We start from the raw sequence: 17,375 nt of genomic DNA on the forward strand, positions 1-17,375 counted from the left end.
TCAGCAAGGAACCTGACTGTGGCCTTAACCGAAAGAGGTTTATTTTTCTCAGACAAGAAGAAGTCAGAGGTGAGACTTCCATGCTGTCCAGTGGCTAAGACTCTGCACTCCCAATGCCAGGAGGCCCAGGTTTGATCCTTGGTCAGGGAACTAGATCCCACATGTCACAACTAAGACCCAACACAGCCAAATAAATAAGTAAAAAAAAAATTTTTTTTAAGAGAGAGAGAGAATATTCAAGTTAACAAAGAAATATGTCTCTTTAAAAAAAATTTAAAAAGGAAGAAGTCAGAGGTAACTGCCCAGGCTGTGCAGCAGTGCTAGGATATAATCAAGGTACCAAACTGCTCAGAAGATGTTTTTGCTCCATGATCCTTAGTATGTGGCTCTTCTCGTAGTCTAAAGATGGCTTTTGCATCTCTTAGCATTACTGAGAAAGGATGCTGCCTTCTCTTTTTTGCTTTTAAGTATGGGGCTTCCCAGGTGGTGCTAATGGTAAAGAACCCACCTGCCAATGAAGGAGACGTAAGAGATGCAGGTTCGATCCCTGGGTCAGTAAGATCCCCTGGAGTAGGAAAATGGAAACCCATTCCAGTACTCTTGCCTGGAGAATCCCATGGACAGAGGAGCCAGGTGGGCGATGGTCCATAGGGTTGCAAAGAGTCAGACACGACTGAAGCAACTTAGCACACACATGAAAGCAATTATTTTAATTAAATGAATGATCCATAAACTCACTGGCCTTGTAAAAATTTAGAACATTACAGAGAAGGCTAAAGGCATCCTTTCACCATTTCTTTTCCCAGTCCCTGGAAGTGAACATTGTTATCACTTTTTTCTTTTCCTTCAGAACTTTTCCTGCATATTTCATACATTTATATATGCCCATGGAAAATATAAAGCTTTTAAAAAATTTCATTTGTATTGTATGGATGGTCCTTCAACCTTTTTCTTCCCTTTCCAATTCAACTGTATATTTTGGCAATTTATTCTTTTATTACATGTAGCTTTCTCAAGTTGTCTTCTACTTTCTATTTCTAAACTGCTTCCTGATATTTCCTAATATGAATATATTACTCTAGCTTCTTTAGCCAGTCAATCCCCTATTAATTGAGACATAGGTCATTTCCAATTTAGGATACCGAAGAAACATGATCCACAGATCATTCTTATATACATGCCTCTTTTGTATATATAGATACCATAAAATGAAATTTCTGGGTTTTAGGAGGCAGGCAATTTAAATCTTTACAGGTATTACCAGGTAACCCTCTCCTCCCATGCAGAGATAACCATATCGAAGAATGTGGTTTGTTCATCTTTAACTCCATTCTACCTTTAGGTCTAGCACAATCTAAGCTCAGTAAGTGCCTGCTGAATTGCACACTCCACCAAGATTTTATATAGAGATGACCCAGTCATTTGCTATTTCTAAGGCCTCCCGTAGACTGGTTTTTGTTCTAAAAGTTCATCCTGTTGAGTCTAATGTTCTCTCTCTGTCTCTCTGTGAGATCTTAGTTCCCCAGCCAGGGATTGAACCCGTGCCCTTGCCAGAAAAAGCATGAAGTCCTAACCATTGGACCACCAGGGAATTACCCTCTCTCTCTTTATCCTTATACTTTGGTTCTTTTCTATTTTGAAGATCCAGGGAGAACAAACCTAATTCCAGTTTCATGTGATCTGTGCAGCTTATATCAGACTGATGATTGCTGCTCTACCCCCATTTCCATGCCCATTTAAAATTTTTCAGGGTTTTTGTGAAGATAAATGAGATAATCTTTGTGAAAGTAGTCTGAGTTCTTTTCAAGGGTAGGATGTAATACGGCAACAACATGTCCCCAGTTTTTGAGGACAGGATTCATTTCTATCTTATGAACTCTTATTTCATACCATTTAAGGTTTTTTTTTTTTTTTTTTCTTTCACTAGTGTATTTTTATTTGTAAAAAAAAAAAAAAAACTAGCACAAGAAATCATTTTAATCTCACATGGGATGAGCAAAATTTTTTTTTTTTTATAAGATATTGTACATGTTTTAATGCCATTCTCCCAAATCATCCCACCCTCCCTCTCCCACAGAGTCCAAAAGACTGTTCTGTACATCTGTGTCTCTTTTGCTGTCTTGCATACAGGGTTGTCATTACCATCTTTCTAAATTCCATATATATGCATTAGTATACTGTATTGGTGTTTTTCTTTCTGGCTTACTTCACTTTGTATAATAGGCTCCAGTTTCATCCACCTCATTAGAACTGATTCAAAAGTATTCTTTTTAATGGCTGAGTAATACTCCATTGTGTATATGTACCACAGCTTTCTTATCCATTCATCTGCTGATGGGCATCTAGGTTGCTTCCATGTCCTCGCTATTATAAACAGGGCTGCGATGAACATTGGGGTACATGTGTCTCTTTCAATTCTGGTTTCCTCGGTGTATATGCCCAGCAGTGGGATTGCTGGGTCATAAGGCAGTTCTATTTCCAGTTTTTTAAGGAATCTCCACACTGTTCTCCATAGTGGCTGTACTAGCTTGCATTCCCACCAACAGTGTAAGAGGGTTCCCTTTTCTCCACATCCTCTCCAGCATTTATTGCTTGTAGACTTTTGGATCACAGCCATTCTGACTGGCAGGAAATGGTACCTCATTGTGGTTTTGATTTGCATTTCTCTGATAATGAGTGATGTTGAGCATCTTTTCATGTGTTTTTTAGCCATCTGTATGTCTTCTTTGGAGAAATGTCTATTTAGTTCTTTGGCCCATTTTTTTGATTGGGTCGTTTATTTTTCTGGAATTGAGCTGCAGGAGTTAAAGCAACTTATTTTTCATTTGTTCAGATCTTTTTATATGGCAATTATACATATTTTAATACCTGCTCTGTTTTCCAGAATGTAGAATGTAGAATGTAATATGGCAACAACATGTCCCCAGTTTTTGAGGACAGGATTCATTTCTATCTTATGAACTCTTATTTCATACCATTTAAGGTTTTAAATGTGTAGTATTTTCATAGGGCTCAAAAATTTACAAAAGGTATACACTGAAAAGTCTTGTTCCCATTCTTATTCCCCATCCTTTTAGTTCCTGACTCCTCTTTCCAGGTCCCCACATAACAACTTTAATTCATTTTTGGGTAGCATTCCATAACTTCCTTATTTAAACACTTACAGATACTTAAATAAATTTTTGTGTTTCCTCACTCTGCCCCCCACCCCTATTCCTCACTTCTTTCTATTCACATTATATCTTTCTTTAAATTAATTTTTATTGGAGTATAGTTGCTTTACCGTGTTGCATTAGTTTCTGCTGTATAGCAAAGTGAATCAGCTATATGTATACATATATTCCCTCTTTTTTGGATTTCCTTCCCATTTAGGTCCCTGCTCACATTATATCTTGATATTTCTAAATGAAAACACATAGTGCTTCCCATAATTACTTTTGACTTTTTCTATTAATAGAAACTTAAAACAGCATATGGAAAATTTAATCTTTCAAATAACCTCCATCAAGCCTCAACAATTATTGCTAACTTGTCAATTTTTAAACCTATTCTTCTTTTAAAATTTTTGTTGTAGAATCTTAAAGCATATCATATTTCTATATTCATCTTTCTTATTTTTAATGGATATACAAATACTCTGATATAAAGACATGTACCATAATTTATTTTAGCAGTCCTTCATCAACATGTTTCCACAGTATAATTCTTTTTAATAAATGGAATTATATCCATAAATGTATATATGTGTATGTGTGTGTGCATGCTCAGTCGCTCAGTTGTGTCTGACTCTTTGCAACCCCATGGACTATAGCCTGCCAGGCTCCTCTGTCTATGGAATTTTCCAGGTAAGAATACTGGAGCGGGTTGCCATTTCCTACTTCAGGGGATCTTCTTGACCCGGAGATCAAACCCGAGTCTCCTGCCTCTCTTGCACTGGCAGGCAGATTCTTTACCACTGAGCTACCTGAGAAGCCTGTGTGTGTGTATGTGTACACACAGATACAGATAAACACAAACATACACATGTAGTATACTATTTTTTATCATTTAAAATTTTCACATAAACAAATTCACTACTTAGAAAAGGAAAATATCTACCAAACCATGGTTTCAATTTGGAGTTAATAAAATGGAATCACTGCAGAACCTGAACAGCAACTGTGGAGCTTCTGATCTGCTCTTCTCAAAATGCTGTAGAATCTTTGATATTAAGTACCTGCCCATATTAACACTCTTCTCACAATTTCATCATTAAGAAAGCTATGGATTTTCTGAATTTTATCTTCTCTTTTTTCTCTGCAAAGCCTTTCTCAACTTACCCAGACTTTGTCCAGTTTCTCAACCCCAGCACTACTGACATATCAGACTGGATCCACCCCCTGCCTTTTTTTTTTTTTGCTTTGGGGGACTGTTCTGTGCACGGCAGGATGTTTAGCATCATCCCTGGTCTCTGCCCACTAGATGCCAGTGACACTTCCCACCCCCCTCCATTCTGACAATCAAAAATGTTCCCAGACATTGCCAAATGTCCTCGGGGGAGCAATTTCCTATTGCTTCAGACTTACAGCAAACGGAGGAGAACTGGACAAGATGGCCAGCAGTAGACATGGAAACACTTCATGCTCTACTAGCTGATATCCAAGTACGAACAAGCAAACTGAATTATGCTTGTTTCATTTTCCATTCAGAGCCAATTACTTGTTTATTTAATAAAAAGTTCTAACTTACTAGTTTAAACAAGGCTTGAGAATCTTAGTAGAAGCAGAAGGCTAATGAATGAATTTGCTAATTCCCCTTTCAAGCCAATGACCTTGGTTAATATTTCTTAGCAGTGACAGGTCTTAAGTACTGTTTATTTTTTTACCTCTGAAAAGTCATATTTTGTGTATTTATTTTGTGATTTAATGCTGTGTTTTCTATTAAGTGTCTCAAAGTGAATTCAATGGAGTTGAGACATTTTTCATAGGTGACTTGAATTTATATCCAAATCTTGATTAATTTCCACACCAAAAGTTCTGTGTTTTGGTCTAGGTTGGCTCTCAAAGTGCGTTTTCAGTTTTAGAATTGGAAATTGATCTCAGATGAGAAAATGCAAGAGGAGTATGCAGTCTCCTTTATCTTTCTTTTTGAGAAACAACTTGTCTTCTTTACAGAGGGAAGAATGGAGCCAAACTTTGCCAACCTAGACTAAACATGCTATTAGGTGCTTAGAAACCTAGCTCTCCAGGGTTTGTTCACGTTCCTACTCTTCTATGAGATTCTGCACCAGCTAAGCCAGAATGGTCTATCTCATTCTCTTTGCTCTGACAGTGTTTTAAAACTCTGCCTAGGACTTTCCTGGTGGTACAGTGGATAGGAATCCATCTGCCAAGCCAGGGGACATGGGTTCAATCCCTGGTCTGGAAAGATCCCACATGCCACAGAGCAACCAGACCTGAGAGCCACAACTACTGAAGCCCGCGTGCCTAGAATCTGTACTCTGAAACAAGAGAAGCCGCCCCAATGGGAAGCCTGCTCACTGCAACTAGAGAAAGCTGGTGCACACCAACAAGGACCCAGTGCAGCCAAAAAAAAAAGAACCCTGAACCCTGCCTGACAACATGGTGAGGTGTGGACACATGTTCCCTCTTTTTTTTTAAAATGAAACTGTGTGACTTTATTTATTTACTTATTTAGTGTTTGGCAGTGCTTCAAGCGGAGAAGGCAATGGCACCCCACTCCAGTACTCCTGCCTGGAAAATCCCATAGATGGAGGAGCCTGGTAGGCTGCAGTTCATGGGGTTGCTACGAGTCAGACACGACTGAGCGACTTCACTTTCATTTTCACTTTCATGCATTGGAGAAGGAAATGGCAACCCACTCCAGTATTCTTGCCTGGAGAATCCCAGGGATGGGGGAGCCTGGTAGGCTGCCGTCTATGGGGTCGCACAGAGTCGGACATGACTGAAGCGACTTAGCAGCAGCAGCAATGCTTCAAGATTAGTAGTATCTCAGTTGCCCAATCAGAGACTGAACCTGGGTCACAGCAGTGAAAGCACTGAATCTGAATTACTAGATCACCAGGGAACTCTCCACATGGCCCCTCTCTTATTTATTTTTAAGAGTTTATGAATTTTGTATCAACACACACCTGAAGAATATGAGTGGGAATGGATCTTAAAGATGAAAGCAATTAAAAACTGCAAGAGGCCAGATAGAACAATATGGTACATGGCCCCTCCTCCATTTGACTGTGAGCAGCTTAAGGGCATGAACTCATTCATTTCTATCCCTGAAATCTCCAGTATCCATTATCTTACATGGCACGGGACCCTGCCAGGCTTCTCTGTCCATTTTTTTCAGGCAAGAATACTGGAGCAGGCTGCCAGTTCCTACTCCAGGGGCTCTTTCCAACCCAGGGACTGAACTCACGTCTCTTGCATTTCCTGCATTGGCAGGCAGATTCCTTACCATGGTGCCATCTGGGAAGCATCTGAGTCTCTTATCTGCCATATATTTTACACATAATCTTATCTGATATTTACTTTGCAAAGTGTATTCTTATACCCATTTTTCAGATGAATTAGAAAGCTGAAGTTCAAAGAGGCTGAGAAACTTACTCAAGGTTACCAAACTCAGAAGCGGGCATGCTAGAATACAGACTCAGAGGTCTGATTTCTACATATTTGTTCTTTCCATGTATCATTTCACTATGTGATGGAGGAGAATCTCTTGGGAAGCTCCTATGTGGAGTAAAAGCTTTAGTCAAACATTCTTATTTTTTTCTCCACAGGACATTCAAAACCTTGGTAGCGTCTTAGATTTCTCCTTTACAGGAGAGAGTCCTTTCTGTTAGAATTGGAAGGACGTGTGTCTCCTGCCTAGAGAAGAAGTTTGTTCATAGTAAGACAGAGATCCATTGGAAGGGTCATCTGGGGTGGTAAGAACCCTCTGGCATGTTCCAGCCTCATTTCCTCCCTGGCACTGCACAAGGAGGGTACGAGCGGTTTTGGACGAGTGCCTCTGAGACAAAGCCTGTGGAAAAAGCTGGGGTGGGGAAGACCTTGAGAACATCAAAGCCCTAATGAGGCCTTTCCATGCCTGGTGTTCAGTGACTTCTTGACCAATTCTTTTTGTAGTTTTTTCCTACTTCTTTGCTCCTGGTCTATCTCACATAGGGTAACTATGTAACACTGTCCAAACTAAGACAATTTTGAAAGGAGAACAATATTAATAATAACTCTAGGATAACAGAATCTCCTGGGGAAACCAGTATGCAGGGTTTCTCTCTTTTTTGGCCATGCCTCATGACTTGTGGGATCTTAGTTTTCCCAACCAGGAACCAACCTGGGTCCCCTGCATTGGAAGGCAGATTCTCAACCACTGGACCACGAGGGAAGTCCCCCTGGTCTCTCTGTTTTAGAAGTCTTATTTCCATAACATTTCAGAAACCTTTCAGAGGTCAATGGGCTTGACATCCTTGAACACAGGGAATATATGTGTACAGGTGAGATAGGACATATCATAAGGCAGAAAAAATTGTGGGGCCTTTTCCAATCTGCATGACCTTGGATAAGCCACTCAGCCTCACTGAACTCAGTTTCCTCATGTACATAACAGCAAATGGTATTCCTCTCAGGGCAGCTTATATGGAATAAGTAAGAATATCACAGGTACTAAGTCTGCATACTAATCTCTTTCTCAGCTGGGCTGGGGACCCTTGTGGCTGTTGGGGTGGTGGTGGGAACCACTAAATATTTGGTTGCAAGGTCAGAAGATCTCTAGAAACGCTGAGAGATGATCTGAGTTTCAGGTTCCTGTGATCTGAGGATTCTTGGCCCACTATAAGTTAATGAAAGTGGGGCCCATTCATTTTTATTGGTTAAAGAATATCCATCTACCAGTTGGCAATAAGAAGGGGAAAAAAGAAGAGAGAAAAAAGCACTTCAAAACATACTTCCTGTACTGCCCTGCAAACGGGCAGAGAAGGGCTTGCGGGAGGATCTGACATGAGCCCACCCATGACAATGTGGAGAGAGGATGAGACGTCATCTTGGTTGCTGTGTTCACAGGTTCCATGTAAATAGGAACCGAATAAATATGAAGTGAAGGAAAGAGCTGAGATGCTAAGCTTAAGGCTGGAAATAACCTCAATTTTGGCCTTTTACCTGTTTTCTTGGCCCTGGCAATAGGCTTGCAATCTCCTGACTGGACAATGATCCCTTAGGCATCCAAGTTCAGTGAGCATTTCCCAAGACTAATTAGTGTTTAGGAGAGACTTTTCCTGTTAAGACAGCCTCTGCCTTAGGCTTCCTTGTTCTGAGAGGAGGTCAGTACCTGCTTGCCTGAGACCTACTAGCTTTGATTAGAAGGTAAGACTGTTGAGCTGATGCTTTCTTGGTCGGTACTGACTTCATTAGTTGTGCTGGAACAGCCATAAGATAGGCCAGTGATAGGCCTTGTCTATACCCTGAGACTAAGCTGAGAACACCCTGTAAACAATGGTCACGAATTCCATCCAGAGAGACAAGGACACAACTGACTCTAGTTACTGGGTTTCTGAAAAGCACACAGCTGGGCCTGGGCTGGCTCATCTTCCCTACCTTTGAACTCCTTCTCGAGGCCTGGGGCTGTCTCTCTGTTTTCAGGAGCCCTCCAGGCTCCTCTGCTCTTTCAGGGCAATGAGCAGCAGATGTGCTCAACTGCTAGAAGGCACATGGCTGGGGTGCTATTTCTGGCTTGGGCTGAACTCAGAAGTCCTAGAAAGAACGTTTGTGACACTACTCTTCTGAGAATTCATAATGCTCTGCCTGGCTGTTCCTGATAGTCATTCAGACAATAGGCTTGTGGACCATGGCATCCACAGCGGGGCCAGGGAGGAAGGGTGATGGAAGTGGTGACACAAAGCAGCTCTCTAGTGGCTGGTTCAGAGCAAACCACATCCTTGGCTGCTTCATTTATTTATTCATTTGTGCATTTATTTATTTTTTACTTATTTTTGGCCATGCCATGTGGCATGTGGGATCTTGGTTCCCCAAACAGGGATTGAACCCACGCAATGTGCAGTGGAAGCACAGATTTTTAATTTTTTTTTTTTTAAGCAGGAGAAGGAATGATTATTACTAGCAGCAAGTAAGGAAAACACGTTTCCAAAGTAGAGTCTCCTTAACAGCAAAATTGGGCAAATTTTAAGCTGAAGGTACATGCATATTCATGAGGGGGCTTGAACAGAGAAGAATTCAGCAGAGAATTGGGGCAAAGGTTGACAGAGTCCAAGCTTTAGTTGACTGAAGTCGGGAGGGTCAACATCATCATTCCATCCTCCACCTGGTGGGAGCCTTAGTTCCTGGTCTCAGGACTTAATAAAGCTCACGTTCTTGATGTCTCATTGCAGAAAGGATTCAGCAAGACAAAGTGATAGACAGGAAGTGGAGTTATTTAGAGAGAAACACACTTCACAGACCGTGGGCCATCTCAGAAGGTGAGAGCGACCAGAAGCGCAGATTCTTAACCACAGGGCCACTGGGAAAGTCCTGTGAATTCACTAAACAGCTGCACCTGGGAACTTCATGCACATAAGAGAACAAATCCGACTTAACATTCCTGCTTTCGTGGATTTTATATTCTAGCAAGGGGGATACAGATAATAAATAATAAGCATATTAAATAAAGTGTTTAATGTTAGAAGATGTTAAATGCGATGAAAAAAGAAACGAGCAGAGCAAAGGAGACCAGGAATGCCAGCGGGGAGGATACAGTGTTAGACAGGGAGGTCATTCTAGATGTCATTGAGAAAGAGATTTCGAAGACTTGAAGGAAGTGGTTAACTCAGCTCTTTTCTGAGGGAAGAGTGATCAAGGCAGAGGTAACTTCTAGAGGAAAGGTGCAAAATGGGAAGATGTCTGGCCTGTTCAAGGAGCTGCAAGGAAGCCAGAGTAGCTGGAGGGGAAAGAGCTAAGAAGAAGGCTTCAGGGAAGTGAGGAGTGTGGGGGAGGCGCTGAAACAACAGGGCCTTGTATGCTGATGTGAAGACCGTGGCTTCCACCTTAAATGAGATTGGAAGTCACTTTCAGGATTTTTGAGAAGTGGCATATCTGACATTCAACAGGATCATTCTGGAAAGATGGCGGCAGCAGTGGAGGCGTACTTTTGGGACATTTCTGAATCTCCCTGTAACAACAGACGGAGAAATGAGAATGAAAACTAAAAACCCTGGGACAACATTTAGCTCAAAATTAGGTGACAAAGTGTCTTCACAAAAAAGACATGGACAGAAACACATCAGCAAAAGCCATAAGACCTGCATGGTATCAGCTTCTCTGTGTCATGGTATCAAACATGCAAATTTGAGAAGATCATTCTGCAGGCAGGTGACTGTGGGGCCTGAGGTCAGGTCCCGGGGCTGGAGCACACCAGTCCCTCTGAACTTTTGAAACTGCCCATTGCAGGCTCCTTTCCTGGACACAGTGCTATTGAGGAGAAATTGCTGGGGGTGTATTCAAAATACAACAAAATAGGACAAAAGAGATGCATAAAGAAGCAAAAAGTCATGAAGATGACAAGGATTTGAGAGAACGGGACAAATATGTTAGATTGGCAAAAATATATAAATTATATCTTATATAATTTATATATATTAATATATAATTATATATAATTATTAGTATTATATATTAATTAATGGGAGTCCTGAAGAAGAAAACCAAAGCAAGGAAACAAAAACTAAACACTGTAACTTAAGAAAATTTGCCTAAATTTCAAAAAGAAAAAGGAAAGAGATTTTAAACTATATATTGGAAGAGCATATAAAGTGCTGGAGAACAAACATGTATTAGTAAAACTTTTAGATTGTAAAGGAAGTGAAATGAGCATGTTACTTATAAGAGAAAGAAAATTTGTTTATCATCAGACTTTGTCACAGCAATACTTTATGCCAGGATCAAATGGAGTACCATTTTTAAGTTACTCAAGGAAAGATGAACTGAGGACTTTATTTAAGGTTGGGACTTCTTTAAGAAAAAAAAAAGTATTTATATGGATGCTTTGGGTCTTAGTTGTAGCACATGGGATCTTTACTTGCAGCATCCAGGATCTTTTTTTTTTTTTAGTTGCAGCAATGTGAACTCTTAGTTGTGGCCTGTGGGATAGAACCCCAGCCCACTGCTTTGGGAGCATGGTGTCTTAACTACTGGACTGCCAGGGAAGTCCTGAACTGAGGATTTTAAATCCAGCAAAATTTACCTTTAAAGTAGAAACGGCCCTGACAAATTTATCAACAAGCAAGAGCTCAAGGAATATTGTTCCATGAGCCCTTCGTAAAGAATGTTGTGAAAAATGTGCTTCGGACAAGCTGAACAATTTAGGAATAATTAGTACAAAGACTATTGTGAAAGTCGCTCAGTCATGTCTGACTCTTTGCGACCACATGTACTATAGTCCATGGAATTCTCCAGGCCAGAGTACTGGAGTGGGTAGTTGTTCCCTTCTCCAGGAGGTCTTCCCAAGCCAGGGATCGAACCCAGGTCTCCTGCATCGCAGGCAGATTCTTTACCAGCTGAACCACCAGGGAAGTCCATGAGGACTGTTGGTGAATATTAAATACATGGCTCCTTGTAGAATTAGATTAAATGAGAGTTAGCAGTAGGGCATTGGAGAAGGCAATGGCACCCCACTCCAGTACTCTTGCATGGAAAATCCCATGGACGGAGGAGCTTGGTGGGCTGCCATCTATGGGGTTGCAACAGAGTCGGACACGACTGAAGCGGTTTAGCAGCAGCAGCAGCAGCAGCAGCATTAAGGCATAGCGTATGTAATAACAGCAATATGCTCTGACAATGTAAATTTAGTATAGCCATTAACAGACAAAGAACAGGAATGGCATAAACAAAAGCGATCTGAAGGGCTGGGGTGGAAAAAATATTCTTACAAAGGAAAATATGTCCTTTCGACCAGTTCTCAGGAATGCCTCCTGCCCTAGCCAGTCTATTTTCATCTACAAAGGCTCCTGACTGAAAGGAGCTTTGCAGTGAAGTTCAAACAGCCACCCACTCGCATTTTTCTAGCCCACAGGCTGTTTCCCTGCCCAACAAACACCATCCCATGTCACTGCAGGCCTATCTGTGGCGCTAACAATATCCTGCAGACAAGACGGTTCAGGAGTTCACATTTTTATGAGGTTCCTCTTTTGCCACCTGTGTTCTTTTTGGACTGGCTTAACATTCCCCAGCCCTGGAGAACAGGCTGCAAGGGAATCGAGCCGGAGTGACTGAAAGCTGGAGGCCCTTGTTCTTGTTGTTCTCTTTAATCTGGGTCTGTAATCCCCAGGAATCCGGCCGTGGCATACGCCTTCTCACGGTTTCCTGGGTCCTCAGCGACTTCCTGGCACGCATAGACTCGGGGTCCCCAGGAGTACCACCTCCCAGCCCTCCCGCTGCCCTCCGCCTTGCCTTTCTTTCTTTCCTGCCTGGAGCTTGAGCCTGATGTGCAAACACACACAATCCGTCTCTTATGTAAGTTTCCTGGTCCCTGAGCTGGGTGACTCAGCACGGGGTGGTGCCTCGCACTTTCCCAGCCTGGGGCAGCACGCTAGCAAGCTGTCATGGAACACAGAACTGCCGATGGGGTCCAGCCCAGCAGCCTTCCCCAGTGTGTCTGCTGAGCCCGTGAAATCCGTGGGAACCACCTGAGGGCTTAGTGCACCGACCCATGGGGGTGGAATTCTCCATCTCCCTGCCCACTCCCTGTTTCTTCCTCTCTCACCTTTGGCACGGGAGCTTTACATTTGGTTCTCCTCTGCCCGGAGGCTGCCACTTTTTGGGTCCCAGCTAAGCGCTGAATGTTTGTGTCCCTCCAAAATTCGTATGGTGAAACCCTAACCTCCCCCACCCCTAGTGGGTTGGTGTTAGGAGGTGTGCCTTTGAGAGGTGATTGGTTTGCTTACTTATTTACCTGCTGCACTGGGTCTTCCTTGTGGTGTAAGGACTCTTTGGTCGGGCAGGCAGGCTTTCTCTAATTGTGGGGCACAGGGGCTGGCCTAGTTGTTGCGTGCATGATTGTCTTGTGGAACACTGGCTCTGGAGAACAGACTCAGTAGCTGCAACATGCGGGCTTCTCTACTTGCAGTGCGTGGGCTTAGTTGCTCCATGGTATGTGAGATCTTGAAATTCCCTGGTAGCTCAGTTGGTAAAGAATCTGCCTGCAGAAGTAGAATCTTTGCTCCCGAGCAGGGATGGAACCCATATTCCCCGCATGGGAAGGTGGATTCCAGGGAAGTCCTGAGAGGTGGTTGGTTTAGATGAGGTATCAACGGTTGAGAATCCCCCTCTCTCTGCTGTGTAAGGACACAGAAAGCAGGTGGCCATCTGAGAACCAGGAAGAGGGTCCTAACCAGAACCCCAGCAGGCTGACACCCTGATCTTGGACTTCTAGCCTCCAGAACTGTGAGATTAATTTCTGTTTCATCCACAGAGTGTCTGTGGTATTTTGTTATAGCAGCCCAGCAGCCTGAGCCGTCAGTCCCACAGACCTGAGTGAGCCCCCATGTCTGGGTTCTACCAAAGCTCTCAGGCAGGCAGCAAATTGGTGTGGGAGGACACACCCTTGGTGTGGCTTGCTGGGACCCAGACTCACTCTCACTCTCTCCTCTGTCCCCAAGCACAAAGGAAGTCTACTGAGAACACTGGGCATAGAGAGGACAGACTTCAGCTGGTTCTGTTAGCGGAAGCACACTGACTGAAACCGCCCACCCTGGTCAGGCACCACAGAAACCATTTACATGAGTTGTTTTACGACAGGAGGTCCTGGTAAGGAACACAGAACTAATAAGCCACCACCAACCAGAAGAGTTCGGGAAAGGTCAAAAGGAGACACCACATGTCCGACCACCTCCCAGAACCCTTCTCTCTGGCATCCATCTTGGCTGAACAAGGAGTACACCACCAGGAAGGACTCTGAGTCAGAATGATTGGCTAAAGGCAATCAGAAACTAATCCCATCACCATGAAACCCGAGACTGCAAGCCAGGTGGCAGAAAGTTCTCCTGGGTTCCCTTAACCTCCTGTTCTCCATCCAGGCACCCTTTCCCAATAAAATCTCTTGCTTTGTCAGCACATGTGTCTCCTCAGACAATTCATTTCCGAGTGTTAGACAAGAGCCCAGTTTCAGGCCCTGGAAGGGGTCCCCATTCCTGCAACAGCTCTGTTCTTGGGTCTGGTTCTCTCTCATTTCCCTCTGCTGCAGGCATGTTATTGAGTTTCCTTTCCTTTCCAGGACAGGGACAGGTGCTGGCATCCTGCTGATTGCTGGACTAGGAGCCAGAGACCTCAGATTCTAGTACAGGTCTTGTCACTAATCAGGTGCTCACAGTTAAGCAGCTTGCTTTTTCCCTTTGTGCCCCAGGCATGCATCTGAGCAACACCTGCCTTAGAACTGTTACTTGGTCATTAATAAAAGCTGTGTGCTGGCTCCTCCAGGGTTGCAATATGGTGCTTAACCAGACAGCTTCGATTGCTGCCCTCCTGGAGCCTGCATTCCAGAGTGAGGAGGCAATAGAAGAAATAGGTAAATAAGACAATTACTGATTGTGACAACTGCTCTGAGGTTCAGAGGATGAGGAAACAGCCCCTGGGAGGATGTGATATTTATTTCAAAGCCTCCACCTGCAAACTGAGAAGGGGCCAGCCCTTCAACCTGGGAAGAGCACTCCAGGCAGATCTCTGAGCTAATAAAAGTAAAAATGCTCTACGAACTATATAGTGCAATGCAGTCATCAAGTTTAATAGGAGTTAAATTGTCTTCAGCCTCTGTGGCTTTGCCCCGCACTCCTTGATCAGAGCCTGGAGCTGGCTTCACTGGCCAGTGTCTGGAAGGCGGCATAAGGACAATGAAGTCCCAGGGTGTGGTGGGAAGAAGGGTGGATGAGTTCTGCTCTCTCTGAGGACATGATGATCCAGCCTCTCTAGGCAGACCCATTTCCTCCCAGTGTTTTGGGTCTTTGTCACCATGCTTGCAACATGCAGCTGGCATTTATGGGAGCACCTGTTGAGACTCTCCCCTCCTCTGAACTGGAATTCAGGCTTGGGAAGGCCCCCTCTCCCAGCCTGTCCATGTGTGGGTCCATGTTCCTTGCTATCCATTTGTTTGTTATTTTGCTGTCTGGCTAGATCCTTTTGGGGAGCCAGTGGGGCTCCAAGCATGCCTCGACTGTGAACTGAGGCAGTTTACCTCAGTAAAGAGGGGCCACTCAGGGGCCGGAATGTTTCCACGTGTCTTCTTGGACAAATATCCAGGGGCCTGTGGAGCGGTCATGCAGTGTATCTACCTTAGCAAACTCCAGCAGCCAAGTTCTCCAGTTGACCGAGTGAGCAGCCCCAGCTCAAGGGACATAGGAGGGCTGCTGCTTCACGTCCCCTCAGAGCTAGGGACGCTGGACAGAGAGCCACAATGCCAGAGTCCCTGCCTGTTAAGCCTGCAGCCCACTCTATTTTATGTTCCTTCCTTTGGTGCTAACATTCTCTAGCTATGTGACTTTACGAAGATGGTAGTTTTCAAACTTCAACGGGCATCAGAAATCTCTGAGAGCTTGTGGAAGCACAGCTCCTTGAACTTGCTGAATCAGTAGCTCTTTGAGTTAGGGGTGCAGGAGTTTTTGTTTTTAACAGGCATTGAAGAGTGATTCTGACTGCATGTACACCGCAGCTGGGGAAACCTGGCTGTTTAAAGTCATGATTTAGGTCACACGTCCCTTAAAGGACTGACGGTTCCTCAGGGAGCCCTGAAGCCAGGCTGCCAGGCAGAGCTCCTGGAGGCACCATGAGAAAAAATGCCTCCTCCAAGGTGGCCCGAGGCTTCCCAGAGTGTGGGGCCCAGGGCGTGTGCTCAGTAATGCTGACTGTACGGATGAAGACTTGAGACTTGGAGAGATGGAAAGGGCAGTTGGGGGTGGGCTGTTAATTACATTTGTGCTGCCAGAATGCAAGTTCTAGAAAAGTAGGGGCTTATTCTTAATTATTCCCAGGACCTGATCCATAAAATGCTAAATGAATTAATGACACCACCCACTTCTCTCTCCCTTGGGAAAGACAGAATATCTGAAAGCCCAGTGAAATAGACCTACCGTGTCTGACAAAATTCCCTAATTCCTCAAATATCTGATTTAAATGGACTCAAACAGGGTCAACGTTGTGTGATTAAAAAATAAATCAGGACATCAAGGTATTTTTTGATGCCCAGTGATAGGCAAACACATCAACGGGGTGTAGCAAAGTGAGTCATGCAATTTCTATTGTAATGAGGAGGGTGGAATAAGTGATTTCCCTTTCTTCCCCTTAAATATCAGGCCCAGAGCAGTTAACCCATCAGGAAAAGTTACTAAATAACAAACTTCATTATAAGCAAAGATAAAACAAATTAAACTCATATTGGAAAACCATTTTAGACCCACCAGGTGGGCAAATATACAGTCTGACAATAGTGAGTGTTGGCCAGGATGTGGTAGAAAAAAACTCTAGTTGGCTGCAAGTGGTCAAGCACTTAGGAGAAAGAATTGGACAACCTCAAGCAAAGTTGCAAATGTGCCTGCCTGTTTCATCACTCAGCATTCCCACTTCTAGGGAGTTACTCAATTCTTTTCTCCACCCAAATGTCTCTTTATCTCTTTTGTCACTGTGCAATCGAAGAATTGATGCTTTTGAACTGTGGTGTTGGAGAAGTCTCTTGAGAGTCCCTTGAACTGCAAGGAGATCCAACCAGTCCATTCTGAAGGAGATCAGCCCTGGGATTTCTTTGGAAGGAATGATGCTAAAGCTGAAACTCCAGTACTTTGGCCACCTCATGTGAAGAGTTGACTCATTGGGAAAGACTATGATGCTGGGAGGGATTGGGGGCAGGAGGAGAAGGGGACGACAGAGGATGAGATGGCTGGATGGCATCACTGACTCGATGGACGTGAGTCTGAGTGAACTCCGGGAGTTGGTGATGGACAGGGAGGCCTGGCTTGCTGCGATTCATGGGGTCGCAGAGAGTCAGACACAACTGAGCGACTGAACTGAACTGAACTGAATCTAGAAATCATTTTTTAAGTGAGGAGAAAAACAGTTTCTTCTTCTATTTATACTCACTAAAAGAGAAACCTGGAGCCAGGTTTCCTAACTCCAAAATGTTAATAAATGAGTAAAAGGAGTTCACATTTGCATCTCACCAAACACTCAGCTCGACGGGGCAAGGACGGTGGCCTCCCCTCTGCTCTCAGCTGTGTGTTGTACCTGCGATCACCCACTGCCCTGAAATCTGGAGGGCGTGGGTCGCATCACAATCAGGCTGGACTTCTCTTGGCTCATGACTGTTACTGTGAGCTGTCCTTGGTGTGCATGCTCAGTTGAGACCTCTGCGACCCTGTG

This window comes from Bos mutus, chromosome 16 (genome assembly GCF_027580195.1).
Source record: "Bos mutus isolate GX-2022 chromosome 16, NWIPB_WYAK_1.1, whole genome shotgun sequence".
Lineage (NCBI taxonomy): Eukaryota > Metazoa > Chordata > Mammalia > Artiodactyla > Bovidae > Bos > Bos mutus.